This window comes from Triturus cristatus, chromosome 7 (assembly GCF_964204655.1).
Source record: "Triturus cristatus chromosome 7, aTriCri1.1, whole genome shotgun sequence".
Lineage (NCBI taxonomy): Eukaryota > Metazoa > Chordata > Amphibia > Caudata > Salamandridae > Triturus > Triturus cristatus.
In genome coordinates this window covers 751,543,997-751,568,858 of record NC_140590.1, presented here as the reverse complement: position 1 = coordinate 751,568,858, position 24,862 = coordinate 751,543,997, and the positions used below count along the sequence as shown (strand labels likewise).

Below are 24,862 nucleotides of genomic sequence, written 5' to 3'. Positions count from 1 at the left end.
AATGAGGCACTCGCAATTTGCATACCCATTGGGAAGGCTGGCCCTCACAGGGACTCAGCAGACCTCCATGTATGGGACAGCTTTTAAATAAAGCAGTTTTATTTTTTTAAATACAGCTCCTTTAAAGGAAAACGGGATGCATTTAAAAAACAAAAACACAAAAAAAAAATGTTGTTTCATTTTTTAAGGGCAGTTAGTTGTCCCTTGGACCTCTGCCCAATGTGAAAGGACTTGGGAAGGAAGGATGGACAAGTCCTGAGGACAACCTTGTCTGGATGTACAGACAGAAAAGGAGGCTTGGATGAAAGAGCCTGGAGCTCACTAACTCTACTGGCAGATGTGATGGCCACCAGGAATGCAGTCTTAAGAGTTAAAAGTCTTAAAGAACAGTTGTGAAGCGGCTCAAAGAGAGCGCACATTAAATAGGTCAAGACCAGATTCAAGTCCCACTGAGGCATAATGAAGGGAATAGGAGAAAAGAGATGAGTTATGCCTTTTAAGAAACGATTGACAACCGGGGACTTGAAGAGAGAAGGCTCATCAGGAAGCCAAAGAAAGGCAGAAATGGCCGAAAGATAGCACTCGACAGTGCCCAGAGCCGAGCTCTGCTGGGCCAAAGAAAGGAGGAACAGGAAAGCCTCAGAAAGAGGGGCAGAAAAGGGATCCACAGCCTTTGCTGTGCACCATGCCGCAAATTTGTTCCACCGGCAGGTGTATACAGTCTTAGAGGAGGGACGCCTGCCTGCCAAGATTACATCACAAACTTTGGGAGGCAAGTCAAATGATGTCAACTGCTGTAGCTCAATCTCCAAGCAAGGAGCTGGAGGCTGAACAGGTTCGGGTTGAGGACCGTCCTCTGCTGCTGCAACAGAAAATCCTCCCGAAGAGGCACTTGGATCGGAGGATCGATGGCCATGTTGAGCAGCTTGGGATACCAGACTCTTCATGTCCAATCCGGAGCCACAAGAATGACTTGGGCCCGTTCGCGCTTGATCTTCTTCAGCACTCTGTGCAGAAGTGGTATGGGAAAGGCGTACAACAGACCGCAACTCCACTCGAGACGAAAAGCGTCGCCTAGAGAGTGCCGCCTTAGAAATTCCAACGCGCAGAATTGCTGACAGCGCGTTCTCTTCGGTGCCGAATAAATCTAACCAAGGCTCTCCCCACTGTCAAAAGAGACCTTGCACCACCTCCGAGTAAAGACGCCATTTGTGGTCCATCATGCACCGGCAGCTGAGTTTGTCCGTCCTTGCGTTCAGGGAACCTGCCAGGTGTTGAACCGCCAGGGATATGCCCTGATGTTCCAGGCATGTCCAGAGGCCTCTTGACATAGGGTCCATGAGCCCACCCCACCTTGTTTGTTGCAGTACCACATGGTGGTGGTGTTGTCCTGCACTACTCTTCCCCGGACAGAGGGAAGGAGTGCCTTGAGTGGAAGACGGATCGCCCGGAGCTCCAGAATATTGATGTGGAGCCCGGACTCCGCCGGAGACCAGAGGCCTCTGATCTCCGCCTCTCCCATGTGGCAGCCCCATTCCAGAAGGGATGCGTCTGTCACCACTGTGTGCTCTGGTTGGGGAAGGGAGAGGGATCTGCTGCTGACCCAATCCTGGTTCGTGAGCAACCACTGCAATTGTCGTGTAGTGCCCTCCGACTTCTGGACACAATCGGACATATTCCTCTGATGCTGCGCCCACTGGAACTTCAGGTCCTACTGCAGAGCTCGCATATGCCACCTGGCATGATTGACCAGCAGGATGCAGGAGGCCATGAGGCCCAGCAGCCTCACGGTCATCCTGACCGAAACCCGTGATAGAGGCTGAAAGATCGGAATCATATCCCGAATATCCCGGACTAAGTGTTCGGGAGGATGAACCTGAAACCGCTTCATGTCCAGAACCGTTCCATTGAAGAGGAGCTTCTGAGATGGGATCAGGTGTGACTTCAGCACATTGATGGAGAACCCCAGCGAATGCATTAGGTCAGCCGTAGCCTGGAGGTAGGAGATGACAGTCTGGGGCGAGCCCGCCTTCAACAGCCAGTCATCGAGATAGGGGAAGACTGGAACCCCTTGTGAGAAGTTGGCCTGATGTATGATGTCACTAGTTATAGTGTACACCTTATATCAGTCCAAATACCCTTATGGTGATTGGTTGTAAAGTCAACCTTATAGACCAGCTATCCTAGTGGTAGCATGGACAAGAGCAGTCTTAGGCTAAACTCTGAATGGCATGTGAAGCCAGCTGTGATACCATATATAATCCCTTGAATACCAAATGAAAGGACACCACAACAGATATATATATAAAATAAAGTGTATTTATTCTAAGCAAACCCTCAGCACTCTTTATGAGATTAGAGGTAAGTACAACACAGTCTTATTAATGCATACAGTAAGTCACACAGGTAAGTAATACAGTTAGGCCCTAGGGGCCACGCAAACCATATACTAAATAAGTGGTATAAGAACCACTGTCACGGAAATAGAGTAGGCCTAGGCCTAGGGAATCGCTGGGGCTACACTACACTAGCGTTAGTTAGGAAGTGGGAGGCCCACGGGATTCGTGTGCAGAGTGGAAACACTCACGCGTAATGTGTAAAAGTCAATAGCAATAGTACAGTTTAGAAAACGGTAGATTTAGGACACTTCCGGAGTAGCTAGGAAGTTGAGACTTGAAAACTAGACACTAGGATAGTCACTATCCTGATGAGCACCGGAGTACCCAAGTTACCTAGCCCACAGGCTGCGGGTGCATAGGGGTGAAGATGCGTCGTTTTCGTCGTCGACTCCTATGGATGCCTGAAGAAAGATGCTGACAGGCAGTCAGGGGAGAGTGTCCGGTGGATCCCAAGGCTGGGATCAAGAAGAGAAGAAACCTGCAAGCAGAAGGGACAGAGTCAAGGTCACTAGCCAGTGACCACGTGGAACCAGGAAGGAACCAGGCGATGTCGTGAAGAGTTGCAGGTGAAGGTGAAGCTTGTCGCTGCAGCCAGGAGGACCAGGAAGCGTCGAGGACGACCAGGACCAGGAGGCGAGCTGTCCCACGAAGGCTCTTGCTGTCGGCGGCGTCGAAGTTGGACTAGGACTCACCAAGCCTTGGCAAGCGGAACCCACGAAGAACGAAGGACTTGCTTCTGGTGCAGACCAGGAAGGTCTGGGGTGCTTCTTCTTTGCAGAGAAGCGGGAGCCAGTCTGGAGGAGCCAAACCAGCGCAGAAGATTTCAGGGTGCGTCGTCACAGAGGCCACTAGCCAGCGGGCAAGCAACCGGACAGACGCGGCAAGCAGGAAAATGCTGAAGGGCCCCACGCAGGACTCGTGGAGTGTGGGGGGCTGATCTTCGGTGCAGATGGTGCTTGGGGTTGGGGCTTCTCAATCCCCGGTGCACAACTTCGAGGGTACCTCAGAAGCTGCGCTGTAAGTTACTAGCCACTTTTCCCAGGTTGCCGGTCCCACGTCGCTCGTCGCCTCCACGGATCTCAGCTCTGCTGCAGATGTGGATGAGGGTCGGAGAAGTCTGGAAGTCAAGGCTCTGGTCGGGCTCTGCAGTCGGTTCCTCGTAGAACGGTCGCAAAGCAAAGGGTAGTCTCTTGATGGTGCCTGTTTGCACAGGGTAGCCACTCCTTGGCTACAAGGGAGATTCTTCAGTCTTCTTCTTTCGTCGAATGTCGAAGGTCCAGAGTTTCTGTTCAGTTTTGCAGGTTCAGGATAATCTAAAGTCTTGAGGCCCAACTCCCACTCTTATACTAATCTGGGGGGCTGGGATACCTGCTAGGTCACGCCTTATGGGTGGGACCTGGGAGGGGGTGGTTACACCCACTTCCCTTTGTCCAGTTTCGCGCCAGAGCTGGGGCTGGAGTGCCCCAGCGCTGGTTTGAACTGGACTATGCAAGGAACACCTTGTGTGCCCCAGGCATGTCTCATTCCTTTCAGCCCACCCTGCCACAATACACTAAAGGCTGTCTGGGAAGGTGCTAGCACCTCCCCAAGCAGGAAACCTATTGTCCAGGCCTCCCTGGCTGGGATCACTCCCAGCTGCAGGAGGTCAGACTTGTGTCGTGGCAGCAGCATCCATTTTGTGATGCTGAGGCTTTGGTCAGAGGCTAACAGTTGAAGTATGATTTTAACATGTCTTTCCCTCTAGAAGGGAGGGATAATATCCTCATCACCAGAAATGGTATGGGGGTATTATTCCAAAGTGTTAGACACCTTACACGACATGTTTTGATAAAGCCAAACCATAGTTACCATAACCGTTTAAGATTACAAGGCACTTTAAGAGTATATGGTAGGCTATATCATAGAACAGCTATAAGGACATGGTTCCGAAAGCTGCAGACAGGCTCAGCTCATGCTAGAGCACCATCTCACATGTTACCAAGCACTCTGCCTCCAGGATTGTTAAGGCCTGCCATAGGAGTGACTGATAGGTACACATGTGTCTATATATAAGGGTAGATATAGGCATACTATATCTAAGCAAGGGGTGATTACACGACCTTGCCCCAGCTGAGTGATCAGCCAGTTGTGTCTGATTGGAAGGCCAGACCAGGGGTGGCATAATACATGCTGCAGCCCCTGGGAGGCCTAGGGTACACCTATGCCCTGGGTACCTAGGGTACACTGTACAGGGTCCAATAAGGTGATCCTTACCAATTGGTTATGTACCTAGGGTACATGGAGTCCATTTTACAGAGAGAGCAGACAGCCTGAGACCCTGAATGGCAGGATCTCAGGCCAACTAAGTCGAAAAACCAGCTAGACACTAGGCAAAAAGTTGGGGGTAACCATAGTCAGATATCCACCTTCCTACACAACCCCCCCCCCCCCCCCAAACGAAAGGAGATAAGGCTGGCCTTGACAAGGTAAGCCTCTATTGCCTGAGTGGCCATATAAGGAAGAACCAGCACTGGCATGGTTACCCCCTGTCTCATGGTCCACTAAGCAATCCCTCATCCTAAAGATATCATAGGGTCTCCACCATAGGGAATCTCTACCTTTGGTGTGTCTTTGCAAAGTAAAAGGCTGGTGTTGAGATGGAGTACTGAAGTGAGTGTCCTCAAAGTGAGGCCTCAGCTTCCTCCAATCATCCTCCACCATGGATGCCTTTCTTTCTCTAACTGAGTTGCACTGTGCTCTCAGGGTCAGCCTCTGGCTACCTAAAGCTGGAGGCTGGGTCCCTTTTGTGGGCTTACTGGAGGGACAGGTCAGGTTTGGGGCCCTAAGGTCCCATGTTTGCCTGTGCCCAACAGAATCCCTCTGGGGGAGGTCCCTAACTACCTGTAAAGGGGATCCCTCAGGGATGTTTTTACCCATCACCTGGCTAGGGCTACTAGCCAGGCAATCCTCATTCTTTTGATGGGGGGTTCTTGTGGACAGGGGCCCTCTTGGGGTCCACTGGCCTCCCTGACCTCTGCAGCCCGGGGCTGACTGAGGCAGGGTAGAGAGAGGCAGGCTACCTGCACCAGACTGGGTCCCACCTTGGAAGGGGCCACTGACATCAGAGGTTCTGCCAGGCCAGGCCTGGCTACCTCTGGGGCAGTTCCTTCACAAGGGGTGAGGTCAGATCCCTGAGGAGGCTGACCTTTTCCTAATGTCTGGGGAGAGGGAGACTTTTCTTCCTCCCCACTACTCTCTGTTTGTGTGGAGTGATCCATAGTTTCAGGCTTCACTACACCTATGTCAGTCTGAGTATGGGCTGAGACCATTACAGCCTTGCCAACCTTTTCAGGAAGGCACTCAGTTTGTGTTTGAGCTGTGACTGTCACAGCTCTGCCAATCTCTACAGGGAAGTCTGTCTTTGCCTGGGCTGTGGCTACCACTGCCCTTCCAACCTTTTCAGGGAGGAAAGCTACTTGGACAGGGGTTGTGACTGGCACAACCCCACTACCCTTTTTGGAAAGGCCTACCATTTTAGAATGGGTGTCTTGTTCAACTCCAGCCCAAGCTGAGAGTTCTAAGTCATTCCCCAGCAAGCAGTCCACAGGCAAGGTTGGAGACACTGCCACCCTTTTAGGGCCAGTGACACCTCCCCAGCTGAGACATACCTCTGCCATGGGATGACTGTTCTGTTTGCCATCAATGTTAGTTACCTGGTATGAGAAACCTGGCAAAAGCTGCTCAGAGGGAACTAGCCTATGGGCCACCATAGTGATGCTAGCTCCAGTGTCTCTGTAGGCCTCAGCTTTTCTACCATTGATGTAGGGTTCCTGTCTGTACCTACCCAAAGTGTTGGGACAGGCAGTGAAGTTGGCAAACCCCATGCCACCATCACAGACAAGAGTAGCTGCTGCAGGGGAATTGGCTAAGCCAGGATCCCCCTGTGTTCCCCAAGAAAACCCAACCAAATTTTTGGGGGCACTCCCACCACCTGGGGGATTACTGCTGACAGTACTAGGTGGTGTGACAGGAGTAGTTGGAGGAACAGTTTTGTTTTTAGCCTGTGGACAACTGCTGTCAGTTTTCCAATGCCCAGGTGTTTTACACACATGGCAGTAAGGCTTTTTAACTGTGGTAGAGGAGGGAGCTTGGGACCCACCACCCTGTGTGGAGTTTTGGGGCCCTGAGGAAGATTTCTCTTTTGCTTTATCCCCACCCTTCTCTTGAGGCTTGGTGGTATCTTTCTTTTGGTCACCACCCTGATTTTTAGGCCTAATCCTGGTCCTGACCCATTTATCTGCCCTCTTTCCCAATTCTTGGGGAGAGGTCAAATCTGAGTCTACCAGGTGTTGATGGAGAAGCTGGTTCTGACATTTACTAAGGATCTGCTCCCTCATAATCAAGTTGTATAATCCTGTATAGTCCTGCACCTTGCTGCCATTTAACCAACCTTCCAAAGCCTTAGTGGCACAATCCACAAAATCAGACCAGTCCTGTGTCTGTGTCTTCTGGGTGTCTCTGAACAACAACCTATATTGCTCAGTGGTTAAGCCAAACCCATCTATCAGAGCACTCTTCAGGACTTTGTAATTGTTTGCATCCTCATCACTGACTGTGAGGAGCTTGTCTCTACCTTTGTCAGAAAAGGAGAGCCACAAGATAGCTGCCCACTGACTTTGGGGTACCTGCTGTACTTTGCAGGCCCTCTCCAAAGCAGTCATCCATTTGTGGATGTCATCCCCATTCTGATATGGGGGGACTATCTTGCTTAGGTTTCTATGGTCATAAGACCTATCCCTATCTCTAGGGATGTTGCTGCCACCAGTGGGTTCTGACCCACACAATTTTTGCTCTCTAGCCAGAGCAAGCTTCTCTTTGGCAAGGGCAATTTCTTCCCTCTGAATCCTCAGATTAGCTTCCCTCATTCTGGCTTTATGCTCCTTTCTCTCAGGTGAAGTCATTCCCCTGTGAGAGGAAGCATTAGAGATGCTAGAAACATGGGAGTGGATGGATTCCCTTGAAGGGGATCTGTCCCTCCTGCTTCTCTGTGAAAGCCTACTTGGGGGTCTGTATGGGGGGACCCCATGCAAACTCCCATGTAAACTTAGGTTAGCCTGTCTAAGTCTCCTTACTTGGCTCTGGCTGTCTACCTCCCCATCTGAAGTCCCATCTGACTCATCTGTGGTGGGTAGACCCTTATCTACAGCTATGGCACCATCCCTGGCAGCTCTTTCAGCATCATAGGCCTCCAGAAGCTCCACTAGCTGTCTAAGGGTAGGGTTGGAACCCTGTTTTATTCCTCTGGAGGTACACAAGTGTCTCATCTTTGGAATGTAAAGGTATCATACCTAGAGGGGGTCTTCTGCAGACCTGCCCCTCCTGAGAGAGCATCTACTTGATCTCCTCCCAGAGGCATGATCTAGTGAGGGTGTGGTGTGTGCACCTACCTACACTAGTTGTTTCTACTAAACCTCTCTAGTAGTTGTAGTCAGGGTGTGTTACTCCCTTCAACCTACAACTACAAAGTCCAGTAGGACTTAAGTATAATAATCTATGTTATATGTACCTAGACAATATCTGTGTGATCTTTCAATTTAGTATCTCAAGATTACAATGGTATTACAACAGCAAGCTCAGATCCCAACCGCTGCTCACCAATGTGAGAAGTTGGCCTGATGTATGATGTCACTAGTTATAGTGTACACCTTATATCAGTCCAAATACCCTTATGGTGATTGGTTGTAAAGTCAACCTTATAGACCAGCTATCCTAGTGGTAGCATGGACAAGAGCAGTCTTAGGCTAAACTCTGAATGGCATGTGAAGCCAGCTGTGATACCATATATAATCCCTTGAATACCAAATGAAAGGACACCACAACAGATATATATATAAAATAAAGTGTATTTATTCTAAGCAAACCCTCAGCACTCTTTATGAGATTAGAGGTAAGTACAACACAGTCTTATTAATGCATACAGTAAGTCACACAGGTAAGTAATACAGTTAGGCCCTAGGGGCCACGCAAACCATATACTAAATAAGTGGTATAAGAACCACTGTCACGGAAATAGAGTAGGCCTAGGCCTAGGGAATCGCTGGGGCTACACTACACTAGCGTTAGTTAGGAAGTGGGAGGCCCACGGGATTCGTGTGCAGAGTGGAAACACTCACGCGTAATGTGTAAAAGTCAATAGCAATAGTACAGTTTAGAAAACGGTAGATTTAGGACACTTCCGGAGTAGCTAGGAAGTTGAGACTTGAAAACTAGACACTAGGATAGTCACTATCCTGATGAGCACCGGAGTACCCAAGTTACCTAGCCCACAGGCTGCGGGTGCATAGGGGTGAAGATGCGTCGTTTTCGTCGTCGACTCCTATGGATGCCTGAAGAAAGATGCTGACAGGCAGTCAGGGGAGAGTGTCCGGTGGATCCCAAGGCTGGGATCAAGAAGAGAAGAAACCTGCAAGCAGAAGGGACAGAGTCAAGGTCACTAGCCAGTGACCACGTGGAACCAGGAAGGAACCAGGCGATGTCGTGAAGAGTTGCAGGTGAAGGTGAAGCTTGTCGCTGCAGCCAGGAGGACCAGGAAGCGTCGAGGACGACCAGGACCAGGAGGCGAGCTGTCCCACGAAGGCTCTTGCTGTCGGCGGCGTCGAAGTTGGACTAGGACTCACCAAGCCTTGGCAAGCGGAACCCACGAAGAACGAAGGACTTGCTTCTGGTGCAGACCAGGAAGGTCTGGGGTGCTTCTTCTTTGCAGAGAAGCGGGAGCCAGTCTGGAGGAGCCAAACCAGTGCAGAAGATTTCAGGGTGCGTCGTCACAGAGGCGACTAGCCAGCGGGCAAGCAACCGGACAGACGCGGCAAGCAGGAAAATGCTGAAGGGCCCCACGCAGGACTCGTGGAGTGTGGGGGGCTGATCTTCGGTGCAGATGGTGCTTGGGGTTGGGGCTTCTCAATCCCCGGTGCACAACTTCGAGGGTACCTCAGAAGCTGCGCTGTAAGTTACTAGCCACTTTTCCCAGGTAGCCGGTCCCACGTCGCTCGTCGCCTCCACGGATCTCAGCTCTGCTGCAGATGTGGATGAGGGTCGGAGAAGTCTGGAAGTCAAGGCTCTGGTCGGGCTCTGCAGTCGGTTCCTCGTAGAACGGTCACAAAGCAAAGGGTAGTCTCTTGATGGTGCCTGTTTGCACAGGGTAGCCACTCCTTGGCTACAAGGGAGATTCTTCAGTCTTCTTCTTTCGTCGAATGTCGAAGGTCCAGAGTTTCTGTTCAGTTTTGCAGGTTCAGGATAATCTAAAGTCTTGAGGCCCAACTCCCACTCTTATACTAATCTGGGGGGCTGGGATACCTGCTAGGTCACGCCTTATGGGTGGGACCTGGGAGGGGGTGGTTACACCCACTTCCCTTTGTCCAGTTTCGCACCAGAGCTGGGGCTGGAGTGCCCCAGCGCCGGTTTGAACTGGACTATGCAAGGAACACCTTGTGTGCCCCAGGCATGTCTCATTCCTTTCAGCCCACCCTGCCCCAATACACTAAAGGCTGTCTGGGAAGGTGCTAGCACCTCCCCAAGCAGGAAACCTATTGTCCAGGCCTCCCTGGCTGGGATCACTCCCAGCTGCAGGAGGTCAGACTTGTGTCGTGGCAGCAGCATCCATTTTGTGATGCTGAGGCTTTGGTCAGAGGCTAACAGTTGAAGTATGATTTTAACATGTCTTTCCCTCTAGAAGGGAGGGATAATATCCCCATCACCAGAAATGGTATGGGGCTATTATTCCAAAGTGTTAGACACCTTACACGACATGTTTTGATAAAGCCAAACCATAGTTACCATAACCGTTTAAGATTATAAGGCACTTTAAGAGTATATGGTAGGCTATATCGTAGAACAGCTATAAGGACATGGTTCCGAAAGCTGCAGACAGGCTCAGCTCATGCTAGAGCACCATCTCACATGTTACCAAGCACTCTGCCTCCAGGATTGTTAAGGCCTGCCATAGGAGTGACTGATAGGTACACATGTGTCTATATATAAGGGTAGATATAGGCATACTATATCTAAGCAAGGGGTGATTACACGACCTTGCCCCAGCTGAGTGATCAGCCAGTTGTGTCTGATTGGAAGGCCAGACCAGGGGTGGCATAATACATGCTGCAGCCCCTGGGAGGCCTAGGGTACACCTATGCCCTGGGTACCTAGGGTACACTGTACAGGGTCCAATAAGGTGATCCTTACCAATTGGTTATGTACCTAGGGTACATGGAGTCCATTTTACAGAGAGAGCAGACAGCCTGAGACCCTGAATGGCAGGATCTCAGGCCAACTAAGTCGAAAAACCAGCTAGACACTAGGCAAAAAGTTGGGGGTAACCATAGTCAGATATCCACCTTCCTACACCTCTGATCTGCGCAGATGAGCTGCGACCACCGGCATCACTTTCATGAACACCCGAGGGGCACTTGTAGGGCCAAAGGGGACCACAGTAAACTGAAAGTGCTCATGGCCTACCACTGGTAACACCAGTGGTCGGCAGGACAGGGATGTGAAAATAAGCGTCCTGCAAATCCAACACTACCAACCAGTCTCCAGGGTCGAGGGCAGACAAGACCTGAGCGAGCGTCAACATCTTGGACTTCTCCTTCCGGAGGAAGCGGCTGACGTTCCTGAGATCCAAGATAGGACACAGGCCCTTGTCCTTCTTGGGTACCAGAAAGTAGTGGGAGTAACAACCACAACCTACTTCTGGGACAGGAACACGCTCAATGGCTCCCTTGGCCAAGTGAGCCGTGACTTCCTGTTGGAGAAGGCTCAGGTGATCCTCCGACATATGGTGATACTGGGGTGACTTGGCTGGAAGGGTAGCCTTGAAGAGGAGGGAGTAGCCCCTTTGGACTATCTGCAAAACCCACCTGTTGGACGTGATGGTGCGCCAGGGGAGAGTTGATGGCGGATCCAGCCACCCCCTGGCATTTGATGGGCCTGAAATGTCAGACTAGGAAGGGTTGGAGGCTGTTGCAGAGGGGGGTTTGTGGACTGGCCTACCCGCTGGCTCCTGAACCACGGCGGTGGTTCCCACGTCCCCGGCTGTGCGAAGGTTGGGGAACTTGGGTTGGCCTGTGGCTCTGGGCGGAACATAGTAGGGCACCCCTTCCGTAGCCACGAAAGGGGCAAAAAGCAGAGTGCACAGGGTGGCTGGACAGGCCCAAGCACTTGGCCGTAGCCTGTGAGTCCTTGAAACGCTCTAGAGCGTTGTCCGCTTTTTCGCCAGAAAGGTGACAGCCATCAAAGGGCATGTCCATGAGGTTATTCTGGACATCCCCAGAAAAGCCAGTCAATCTCATCCAGGCAAGTGTCGAAGGCCTACCGACGTGAAAATTGTCCTGCCTAGAGAGTCGGCAGTATCCAGCTCACTACGGATGGTAAACTTTGCCGCATCCCTACCGGCGGCAACAGCCTGGGAGAGCACTGTACGGGCCTCCTCCGTACACTGAGGCAGCACTTGCGCAATGGTGTCCCACACAGAGTGGGAATAACAGCCCAATAGACATGCCAAGTTTACCGACCATAGTCCCAAGCTAGTGGAAGAGAAAATCTTCTTCCCAGCTTCTTGGATTCCCTATGTGGTGAAGCGGTAGGGAATGCGTTCTTGGAGGTAGAGGCTTGGACCACCAAGCTATCAGGGGTGGGGTGTTGAGATAGTAAAGTGGAGTCGCCCGGAGCCGGGCGGTGGTGTCAGGCATTTATCCTATCCACAGGAGCCCACTGTGTTGGGCCTAGACCAGGTGCCCAAAAAGACATTGGTGAGGGATTCATTGAACGGCAGCAGGGGCTCCGAAGAGCTTGCTTGCGGTTGAAGCACCTCTGTCAGGAGGTTAGTCCTGACTGCCACTGTAGGGTGCTTGAGGGTGAGAGCCTTGGCCGCCCTACGCAACACCACTGCATATGACGCTCCCTCATCTGTAGCCACGGTAGGAGGAGACAACATGCCAAGGTCAGGGGAGGTATCAAGACCACTGGCATCCCCCAGGTCCTCTCTCCAGTCCGGATCATACTCCACCTGGTCAGTCAGTGGGTCACTTGACCACTCCCAGTCCTCCTCCTCATCCTCTGGGTGCCAATCTGGCCTGAAAGGGACCCCTGGAGTGAACAGGGGCACAAAAACCCCGCTCAGTATCCGGTTCCGTGTCCACATCAGGATGGAGGCCGGGGTCGACACTGGCCGGGGGCACGACCGGCATCGAAAGCGGGTACGGTGCCAGAGGAAGCGGCACCAGTGGAGGCGTTATAAGGTCAACCGGCACCGATCCGGATCCAGGCCTGCCGGGGCCGGAGCCGCTGACGTAGAAGGTCTAGATCCCTCCAACTGAGTCTGCGGGGCCTGAAGGCACTCCTGCGGATCACGCTGCCCATAGGTGGCGTGTATCGCCTCATAAAATTTACGAAGCTGGGCAGGAGTTACTCCGGGTCGCCGAAGGGAGGGAAACTCGGAGTCTGCTCTTCAGGCTCCGCACGAGGAGCCGTGGGATGGGCACCGCCCACATCCCTCTTCGCGTAAGCCAACCAGCAGGGAGAAGTCGAAGAGCAACAATGCTTCTTCGACTTCTTCTTGTGCTTCAACTTACCTGACCCCGAGTGCGAAGACTTAGAGGACGAGTGATGATGGCTCTGTGACCGGTCCCTCGACCTACCTTGGGACCGGGACCTCAAACGGTGCAGAGCCGACTGCCGGCGCTCGAGAAGCTTTCAGGACTGATCCCACAAAGCCTTCGGAGCCATAGACCGGCAGTCGGAGCATGACTTGGGATCATGGTTGCGCTCCAGGCAAAAGAGGCACACGTGGTGCGGATCCCTAACCGACATGAGTCGAGTACAGGAACAGCAAGCCTTGAAGCCGGGCATCCCTACGTGCACCAGGAGTCGTTAGGGCTCAAAAAGACATCGACAAAAGTCGCTCCAAAAGGTTCAGTCAAAAAGTGACTGAAGGTACCGCTCTCTCTGGCGCAGAAAAAGAAAGAACTGACATCAGTGCGTGAGGGCAGTGTCTAAGTAGCTACCGCAACGTCATCCCGGCAACCAAGATGCCAAAGACAGACCCGGAGCCAACGGACGCCACCTTCTGATGCGCAGAGGTACTGCTTCCAAAATAACTTTCTGGATCCAGTCTGACGCCTGGGGGTAATTCTAAGGTAAGGAATCTATAAGAAAACAAGTTACTTACCTGTAACTACAGTTATCCAGCATTGGTATCTTTCATAGATTCACATGCCTGAATCATTCCCCGTCGCCGAGATGGTAGTCCCACGGTAAAATACAAAAGTAGTGCCATAAGTAATAAATATGCCAAAAGATGCCAAAGGCTATATCTTAGTAGCCTCTCTACGTCCTTATTGGAAAAGGACCAAAAGTCAGCTCCAACCAATCAGCTATCAGCACCCTCTAGAACACTCCCAACAGAAGCAGTTCTCCTCAGATATTCCAAGCACAAGTGGGAAGTAAATATCCCTAAAATCACTGAGAACTGGTTCCACGGGGAGGAGGATGGGTGTATGTGTATCTATGAAAGATACCAATACTGGATAACTGTAGTTACAGGTAAGTAACTTGTTTTCTTATCCAGTATTGGGGTATTTTTCATAGATTCACATGCCTGAATCAGAATAGCAAGCAGTACCGAAATTGTACTGTCGTTTCCGGACGGTGGGAGACTTACCATTTAACATTCCCAACATAAATCCACCATTTTGAAACATTGCAATGACAAAGCATAAAAGCAATAACCATACAGTGGATATACGCATGAGAAACATATAAATTGAGAATCATAAGAGTATGAACATTGTAATCAATGCAACAGTAAAGAAAACTGATAATAGACAAGCGTTAAAGAAATGTAAAGAATCTGACCTTATTGAAAGAGATGGCGTAACTCAGCTTGTCCAACCGCTGCATCCTCCTTTTGTGCAGATTGGAGGCAGTAGTGTCTCGTGAACGTGTGGACATTCTTCCATGTCGCAGCACGGCATATGTTGTCCAATGTAACTCCAGTAAACAAAGCTGTAGATGCCGTACCAGTCCTGGTGGAGTGTGCTTTAGCTTTCACCCTGAGAGGTTTGTTTGCTTTTTCGTGGCAGAAGTGAATAGCCAATGCGACCCATCTGGCTATTGTAGCCTTTGTTACAGCAGTTCCTTGTTTCCCCTGACCATAGGCCACTAACAGTTGATCCGTTTTTCTAATATACTTTGTCCTCTGATGATAAAACTTCAAACATCCTTTTAAATCTAATGAATATAATGTCCTCTCTAGGCTAGCTTCCATGTGAGATATTTGAGATCTGCTTTATGGATCGGTTCAAATGATTCTCTCATCAGTTGTGCTAACACCACATTGAGCTCCCACTCCAGAGGAGGCGAAAGCACAGGAGGGAAAGTGTGAAAAAGTCCTTTCATGAATTGTTTTACAAGAAAAGACGAACATAAGGAAGGAAGCTGAGGAGATTTCCTGTACCTGGAAATAGCAGCCAGGTCAACCAGACTTGGCCAGTGAGAATAAGTAAGGTCAAATCTGTTCAGCAGGAGCTTGGATGGGATGAACTTTATTGTTTCCACACCAACAACAAAATCTTTTTCCATTTTAAACGATACGTCTTGATAGTGCTTTCCGCATGAGATTTAGACAATATGTCTCGACAGTCCTGTGAAATACTGAGCTCCTTGAACTCTAGGAATTCAGGAGCCATGTGTGTAAGTGCGGGATTGTGGTTCTGGATGGACAACCTGACCACTGTTCCGTGATAACATGGTCGGTGTCAGATGCAGGCGAATGGGTTTGTTTTGTGACAACAGAAGAATCTCCTGGAACCAATACTGTCTGGGCCAGCGGGGTGCAATCAGAATTAGGCGGCAGCCTTCCATTTTCAATATCTTGAGCACTCTGGGGATTAATGGAATGGGGGGTGTGAGAAGTTGGCCTGGTATATGATGTTCACTAGTTAAAGTGACCACCTTGTACCATGCCAAGCAACCCTTATGGTGTGGTTGTAAGTCAACCTTTTCGGACTAGCTGCCCTAGTGGTAGCGTAGGCTAAGCAGTCTTTGAGGCTAAACTCGTTAAAGCGTGTTAAGCAAGCTGTTTTACCATATGTAACCCCCCTTTATACCAATGAAAGGACACCACACAGATATATATTCAAAATATATATGTATTTATTACTCAAAGTATCCCCTAGACTCTTTATGAGCACAGGAGCACAAATCGTTAAACAAGAAAGTATTACAATATACAGAAGTTGCACTTTATATGGATAGGCCCTGGTGGCCGATCAAACCATATACTAAAATAGTGGTATAAGTACCATGACTAGGAAAGGGAAAAGGCCTAGGGCCTCTAGAATCGCTGGGCCTACAAGGAGCTGACTTTAGTTAGTGACCAGGAGGTCCACGGGTCGCGTGTGCAGTGAGGAAAGTTACACGCGGGCTCCCATAGGTTTTCAATGGGTGCGTAAAAGTTCAAAAGTTACTGCTAGAAGGGTCTTCTGGATGGACTACGAATTTAAGACTTAAAACACAGACACTAGAGATGTTTCTCTACACTTGGGCACCGGAGTGCCAGCTTTACCTCACCCACAGGAAGCGGGTGCATAGGTCTCGAAGTGCGTCGGGTCTCGTCTATCTGTTAAATGGAGCCTGACGACAAAGATGCTGCAGGCGGTCAGTCCCGAAGAGATGCGGTGGATCCAAGGGTGGATCGGAGTTGTAGAAGACCTGAAAGCAGAGGGGACAGTGTTCACAGTCACTAGCCAGTGACCGGCATGGCACCAGGTAGGTACCAGGCGATGTCGGGTGCAAACAGGTGAAGAGGTGTAGCTTGTCTCCGCAGCCACGTGGTCCCTGAAGGTTGACTACGTCCAGGAGTCGGTTCACGAGCTGTCCCTCGCAGACTCTCGCTGTCGGCGGTGTCGGCGACTCGAAGGAAGCAAACAAGCCTTGGCAAAGGCAGGAGTCGTGGAAAATGAAGAAAGCTGATTGTTCTGACCAGCAAGGTCAGAGGGGCTGCTCCTTTGGAGGGCAGCAGGGGCCAGTCTGGAGCAACCAGACCAGCATCGTAGTTTTCAAAGTTCGTCGCCAAAATGGCCACTAGCCAACGGGCCAGGGACCGGGCAGGTGCGTCGAGATGCAAAGTGCAGAGGGGCCCCACGCAGATCGTGGAGATGCTGGAGGGCTCACCTTTGGTGCAGATGCTGCTCGGATGTTGGGCTTCTCAGGACCCAAAGCACAACTTGGAGGGAGCCTCTGTTGTCGCGCTTGCAGCTTGTCGTGGGTCTTTCAAGATGGCTGGCTCCACGTGTCTCGGTGCCTCCATGGGTTCCTTCTTTGCAGGGACTGTGGATCGGGCGGTGAGAGGTCTGGAGGTCCAGGTCTTGTCGGGCTCTGGGCTCGGGCTCCGGCAGGAGGCGGCGGAAAAGCAGACGTCGAGTAGCTGGTTGGTGCTTGCGTTGGCAAGATGGTCACTCCCTGACCATAGGGGAGATTTCCTTCTGTCCTCTGTGCAGCAGAGCGTCGAAGTTCCCGTCTTCTTCTTTGTAGTAAGTTGATTCCAGGATGTCTGAAGTCTTAGGACACAGCTCCTACCTTTAAGCAGATTCTAGGGGCCGGACTACCTGCTAGGTCCCTCCCTAAGGGTGGGACCCCCAATCCTTTGTCCAGCTCGCCCCAGGTCCGGGGCTGGTGTGCCCCAGGACCGGTTTGAACTGGCATATGCACCGAGGCTCCTTGTGAGCCTCAGGCATGTCTGATTCTATTCAAGCCCTACCTGACCAATACACAAAATCCTGTCTGGGGTGGTGCACGCACCTCCCCTGGCAGGAACCCCTTTGTCCACGTCTCCCAAGCTGGAAGGAATCCCAGCAGCAGGAGGGCAGACTTGTGTCTGTGGTTGCAGGATCCATTTTGTGGAGCTGAGGCTATGTCTGATTTTACCCGGGTTTCAGGTACTGTACATGTCGTGTCCCTCTAGAAGGGTGGAATGCTAACCCCGTCGCCAGAATTGGCGAGGGGTTAGTATTCCAATTCGTATGACACCTTACTCGACATGTTTTGATAAAGCCAAACCAAAGATAGCATTTAACCGCGAGGTTCATAATGCACTTAAGAGTATATGGTATGGCGATATCTGGAAACGGTAGAAGGAAGTTGTTCCGACCACTGCAGACAGGCTCAGCTCATGCCAGAGCACCATCTCACATGGAACCAAGCACTCTGCCTTCAGGTTTGTTAAGGCCTGCCATAGGAGTGACTTATAGGTTAACATGTGTCCCATTTAAGGTTAGGTATAGGTATACTACACCTAAGTAAGAGGTGGTTACACCAACTTACCCCAGCTGAGTGATCAGCCAGTTGTGTCAAATTTGTTAGGCCAGTCCAGGGGTGGCACAATACATGCTTCAGCCCCTGGTGGCCTTAGATACACCAATGCCCTGGGTACCTAGTGTACACTGGTACAGGGGCTCACAGGGTGATCTAGTTCCAATGGGTTATGCACCTAGGGTACATGGAGTCCATTTTAAAGAGAGAGCAGACAGGCTGAGACCCTGAATGGCAGGATCTCAGGCCTACTAAGTCGAAAACCAGCTAGACACTAGGCAAAAAATTGGGGGTAACCATAGTCAGATATCCACCTTCCTACAGGGGGTAAAGCGTAGGCATAGATCCCGGACCATATCATTGAAAGGGCATTTCCCCTTGACCCCGGTTGAGGGAACCTGCTGGCGTAATATCGGCATTTCTTGTTCTCCTGTGACGCAAACAGATCTAGAGCTGGTTTGCCCCATGTCTGAAAGATCCTGTTCACTTGAGTTTGTTCCAACTCCCACTCGTGGCAGCCGGATAGAGATCTGCTTAGCGAGTCCGCTAGTGTATTATGTAGACCCTTGACATGCTCTGCTTTCAAGGTTATTCCGTGAAACGTTGTCCATTCCCACAATTCTTGCGCTTCCCGGGAAAGCGCTATGGACCTTGTTCCTCCTTGTTTGTTCATGTAGTACATGCTGGTCGTATTGTTGGTATGGACCAGCTCTGAGGAACCTGCTATCCTTGGAAGGAAAGCCTGCAGAGACAAGAAAATGGCCCAAAGTTCCAGACTGTTGATGTGCTGCTGTTTCTGTAACTGAGACCATCTTCCCTGGATCTGTAAATCCTGTAGATGACCTCCCCATCCTTCCATGGAAGCGTCTGTCGTTAATACGAAATCCGGAATGTCTTGCAGAAAAGAGAGACCTTGGGCAAGATTTGCTGTCTGATACCACCAACGGAGTGCGTCGACCATACGTGTGGTTATTTGGATAACATCCTTGAAATAACCCAATGCCTGTTGCCATTGTTTCTGCAATTCCTCTTGAGGGGGCTCATTTTGAACCGCGCTAAAGGGATCAAGTTGATCCCTGAGGAGCACATTCCTAGGAGCGATTTGAATGTTCGAACAGAAACTGACGCTCTTTTTGAAATGGTTGTTGCTAATTTTTTAAGGCGCACTTGACGATCTTGAGACAAGAATGCTTTGCACTGGACAGCCTCCAGAGATGCTCCGAGGGATAGAATGCTCTGAGTTGGAATTAAATTTGATTTGCCCTTGTTCAAAGTGAGCCCTAGTGAATTGAACAGACGGACACAAATTGTTGTAGCCACCTTGGCTTCTTGTTTCGACTGAGTTTTCAGCAGCCAATTGTTGAAATATGGGAAAACTTGGATCCCTCGGGATCGTAAAGTCGCTGCTACCGGTGCTAAGTACTTGGTGAAAATCCGTGGAGGCGATTTTAGGACAAACTGGAGCACCTTGAACTGATAGTGGGTGCCAGCCACTGTGAATTGCAGATATTTTCGATGTTTTGGATAGATAGCGATATGAAAGTATGCATCTTCCATATCCAGAGAAGCCATGAAATCCCCTTCGTTTAAGCACCCCAGAATATCGGAAAGTGTTACTATCTGGAATGTTTGTTTTTTGAGAAATATGTTGAGATTGCGGAGACCCAGAATCGGTCGCCATTCTCCTGACTTCTTTTTGATTAGGAAGAAACAAGAGTAGAAACCTGTTCCTCTCTGCGTGTATGGTACTTCTTCTATTGCTTCCTTGAGGAGCATGATCAAGACTTCTTTGCGCAATAAGTGAAGACGAGGGGAGGGGGACCCTTGGGCAGGATGGTAGGTGGTATCTGGAGAAACTCTAGTGTATGACCCTTGGTGACAAGGTCCAGCACCCAGCAGTCTGAAGTGATCTCGTGCCACCGCTGTGCATAAACAGACATTTTGGCACCCACGGGTAGTGGGGTAAGTTTGACTGGCACCCTAAGAAGCTCATTGCTTTCTGGCAGAGTCACGGCCTTGTTTCTGTGTTTGCTTCTGGCCCCCCTGGTGAGAGAAACCAGCCGTCGATGACTGGCGGTAAGAGGATTGGTTGTAGGACTGTCGGTACTGAGGTTGGTATTGTCGATACTGCTGATTCGACTGATAGCCGCCTCAATATGTAGAGAATCCTTGCCCTCTGAGTACCTAAAGATTTTGCGGTGTCTGTGTCATTTTTGATTGCCAAAAGTGCGTCATCTATATGTTTCCCGATCAGTGAACCCCCATCATAGGCCATGTCCAATATCTTCATCTGAACTACTGGTATAAAGGTAGTCGCTTTAAGCCAACCTTGGCACCGAAGTACAGCTGCCCCAGCTAACTGCCGAAAGCTTGTGTTGGCGATGTCAATTGTTTCTGAGGTAGCTCGCTCTCCTTCTAACAAGATCTTCCGTGCCTCCTCTCTTTGATCCTCTGGGATAAGATCTATGAATCCCGCCATATCTGACCACATTTGGCGGTCATAACGGCCTATGATTGCCAAGGCATTAGCGGCTCTAATTGAAACTGCAGTCATCTAAGAGAATTTCTTCCCCAAAAGATCCATACGACGTTCCTCCTTGTCTGGAGGGGTGGTAACTGGTGTTGCAGGGCTTTTAGAACGCCATTGTGCAGCCTGAGATATTACCGAATCTGGCCTCGGATGACCTATGAGGCAAGATGGACTGTTCTCTGGAGCGCGGTATTTCTTCTCTATTCGAGGCAGCACCGCAGTTATTGATGCCGGCGTCTTCATGATTTTCATGCCCTCCTGCCAGATGTAATCAATGTTGGGAATAGAGCGAATGACCTTCCTAGTTCCTCCTTGAAGTCATGTAAAAACAGTTTGTTTGTTTGACCGTAATAGGGAGCTGAAACCTTGTAGCTGCTCTCTGCATTAAATTATGAAATCCTCCGATGTCCTCGGGAAGAGAATCAGAGTGCAAATGCGAAGGCGGAGATGGTGTCTCGATGATATAATAGTCCCATGGATCTGGAGCTTCTGCCTGTTTAGGCAATTCGCCTTCCTCAACCTGCTCATCTGAGGAGGGAGTGTCTTGAAGTCCAGTGGCAGGTGGAGCTTGTGCAGAAGCCGATGTACTAGGTCCAGCAGGCTCTGGTACTGGAACAAGAACCTCTACTTGCGGAATTGGGTTCTCTATCGGAATCTGCTGCGGAGGAAATCTCTGACGATAATCCGCCAACATAGCCTGTAGGTCTTGTATAAGTGCAGGAGGAAGATGACACGTTTCCCTCTGACAAGATTCCTGCCTGTAATGAAACTGGTATGTGTGCCTTGGAGCCATATATTGCCCATGGTAGTAATGCTCCTTTTGGTGATCATCCTCGTCAGTGTCTTGACATTTAACATTAAATTCCGATGGACTATGAGCCACACTGTATGGGTCTTCCTCCTCTTCCTCATCATAATCCTTGTCCTCCATTAAACCTTCTAACAGGTGGGAAGGTGGTAGCGGAGACATTTTTACTAAAGTCCTGAAAAGGCCTTTGAACTGTCTTTATATGATAGACTTTCGTTGACTGGAGCGTCGACGGTGCAGAAATATGAATGGTAGGAATGTCTCTCATCGACGGTCCTGTCGTCATCGTTGGTAGAATCACAGGCACGTTCATAGATGGTGCCGTCGACGGTGTTGTTGTCAATGCCTGTCCCGTCGACGGTGTCATCGTCGACTGTGTCATCATCGTTGCCTCTCCCGTCCACGGTGTCGTCGTCGCCGATGTCGTAGTCGATGGTGCAGCTAGGATCTTAGTTGACGATAGCTTAGTCGACGGCTTCCTCATTGATGGTGTGTCTTCAACGGGTTTTGACGATGATCTCGTCGAAATAGAAATTCTCGTCGACGAGATGGGTGATAAAATAGCCGTGATCTAAATAGTCGCCGTCGACGATGGCGTCGACAACGTAACACATACCATCGACGATGTGGTAACTGACTTTTTGTGCTTTTTACTCAGTTTCTGAAGAGGATGATCTTGGACGCTCTGTGAGTGGAGTAGAATATGGAGATGAAGCTGGTTCAGAGGAGTGTTTAGAACTCCTCTCTTTGTGAAGAGATTTTTCCTGGGAAGTTTTCAGATGATTTCTTCCCTCTCCTGAGGAGCCTTTTTGAGAGCTAACCCTCTTGCTCGATGTGGAAGCTCAGTCCTCTTCCTCAGTCAAAGAAGAAGGACGCTCTTTAGACTTGAGCCACAAAAGTCATCTTGCCTCTCTGTCCGTCAAAGTCTTACTGGGAAAGGTACGGCAGATTTTACAATCTTTAGCCTCATGTTTGAGGTAGAGGCAATAAAGACAATCTTTATGAAGATCATCAACATGGACCCTCTTCTTCCCACAGGTCCTGCAGGAGCGGAAGAGGCACTTCTTATTAGAAGAGCTGAAGAGAAGAAAACTAAGTAGCACTCAGGGAGACTCCCTTCCACACGACTTGCGGGGAAAATCTGAAGAGAGTTGCTTCTGTTGGGAGTGTTCTAGAGGGTGCTGATTGGTTGGAGCTGGCTTTTGGTCCTTTTCCTATAAGGACGTAGATAGGCTATTAAGATATAGCCTTTGGTTTCTTTTGGCCTATTTATTACTTATGGTACTACTTTTGTATTTTACCGTGGGACTCCCATCTCGGCGACGGGGAATGATTCAGGCATGCGAATCTATGAAAGATTTCCAATACTGGATAACTGTTTCTTTCAGATTGCTTACGTTTTGTAAGGATATAAGCAATGGGCATTGATACGGTGCCCTGCAGTCATGGTCTTAACTTTTCAGGCAAAAGCACTCACTAATTTCTGACTAATGAGTGTAAAAAGAAAAAGGTCACCACGTTGTTCCTGCTTACATTTCACATGCTTTACTTAATCTTGCATTCCCTATGAGTGTTTGCTTTTTATAGGATGTTGTTAATTTCTTTTTAGGTAGTATATTGCTCTTGTCTAGTGCGTAATGTGAATTGAGAACATCAATGTGTTTATAGCGGGTCAGTGCAGTGCAAGTTTCTCTCAGTGGGGCAGTATGGTGTTCAGTGGGGGAGAGGATGTGAAACGATGGTCAGAGCTGCTGAATTTGGAACTGGGGAACCAGGTTCAGCCTTCATGACCAGTCCACCAGACCACTCCCCCTGAGGGAGCACATTCCCATGCTAGACCTTAGAAGGCCCTCAAGATCTTAAAAGCCCTGGTGTCTTAGCACAAGCAGGTGGACCCTAGCAGTGAAAGTGTGGGTTAACCTTGAAGGCCTGTCCGCCACAATTCATTCTGAAGTTCACCTCCAATCTTGCAAGCAGGCATATGAAGCAGCACACCATAAAGTGACAGTGATTCTGTCACTGAAGTCAAAGGACCCTTGAGCAGGGTGGCTCAAGAACGGTGCAACCGCACAAGGCGCTGACCAGCCGTGGTCCGTGCAGGTAACAGCAGTGAGGCAGAGGGGCCGAGTAAGGGGGGATTTCGAGGGACGATGGCGAGTGAAAATTAAATAAATAGTTAATTTTCCCTCGGCATCGTCCCTCAAAATCCCCCCTTACCCGACTCCAACGCTGTTACCTGCAAGGACCGCGGCTGGCACTGACTTAAGGTGGGGGCGTCGTGTTTGCAAGTATAATATGGTTTTAAAAGCACCTGTTGCCTCCTTCCTGGCCTCCAACAATTTTCGGCAACAATAAAAATGTCATGATAACTCCAGTGATTAACGTTCTTAGTAGAGAGAGATGGTGTTTTGCCTAGTGAACGTTTTGACTCATGGAAAGGAAGCGCAGAGGGTTAATGTGCCTGCTGCTAAGAATATGTACCATGCAGATCACAAAGTGCACATAATGTAAATAGGTCAGAGGGTTACTGCTTTTGTCAGAGAGCCACTATTGTTACTTTCAGTTAATAAGTTAAAATCCTAACATAGAAGAGTGAGCTATTAACTGTCATGTAAGAGTCGCATGCAAACTGCAAGATATAAATTAGAGCGTTATGGTTTTTTCCCCAGTCTTTGATTATCCTAATGTTGCAGAAAAGGGTTCATTTGGGTAGAAATCAATTCTGATTATTAAAGGGAACCCCCATACATGGTGTTACGTTTTAAATTCTGAGTTAGTGTTTCTCCAGACCAATCACTATTAAACTATGCTGCCTACTAGTATGGTGGTCATGTGACACCTACACCTTGTAGTCCATTGTCTTATGTAACATTTTCCATACAGTGATTTACACACGTATGATTGATTGTCTCTGTGTAATATGTGTGATGTAAAGTTCTCTGACACCCTGCACTAGTATTAGTGGTGTTGTAAATTTAGTGATGCTTTATTATTTTGACATTTTTACACATGCTAACAGTCTATGCAAAGATTTTTCCTTATTTAGTACCAGTGGAACATACAACTGCAGCAATGAGAAAGGTGACCAGTCAACCTTTGCAAAGGGCCATCCACTTCACAGCAGCACCAGTCACATTTTTTATTAACTTTTGATCCGTTGAGCTATAAACAATTTATTAGTTAAAATCATCAGATTATGCAGCAGATGATGAATTATGTGGCAAATATGGCAGCGCCATAATTATGTGGAAAACGGTTGCAAACTAGGATATTTTGCCATTCATGTTTCAACTGCTCTTGTGGAAAAAGGGAGAAGTGCTGATGACAGACACTCCATGGCTGACGACAAATGGCTTGCGATTTCACTTTTAACCTCTTTGCTGCGGCGCAAATTCCGCCGCAGCGCTCCCGCAGTGCTGACATTCCGATCGCGGGCGTGGTCATGACGTCTCCCGGCTGTCATCCGCACACGCCCATCGTGACTCATGACGGCCGGGAGACGTCATGAGCACCGAAGAGGTTAAGGATATTTGGGACATTCTGTGACTGGAAACGTATCCCACTTTGTGAATGTATTTTAATGTCAATAACTCATATTAAACCTTAAATAAACATGACCATCCTTTGGTTAAATTAAATAATGTAATAAGCTGTAACCAGTTAGTGAAATGAGAAACAAATACTAAAAATTGGGATATTTTGCTCTTTCTGCCACCCCTCCGACTCCGCCCACTGACCCAATCCATGGGTTATTCCCGCCCTCTGATTCTCCGCCCACAGTTC

General features: G+C 49.5%; 1 protein-coding gene across 2 annotated transcripts in view; it reads right to left on the bottom strand.

Moving 5' to 3' along the window:
• The window catches only part of DNAH17 (dynein axonemal heavy chain 17), a 14,992,541-nt gene that overhangs the window by 6,050,427 nt on the left and 8,917,252 nt on the right, over positions 1 to 24,862 (bottom strand). The window lies entirely within an intron of this gene.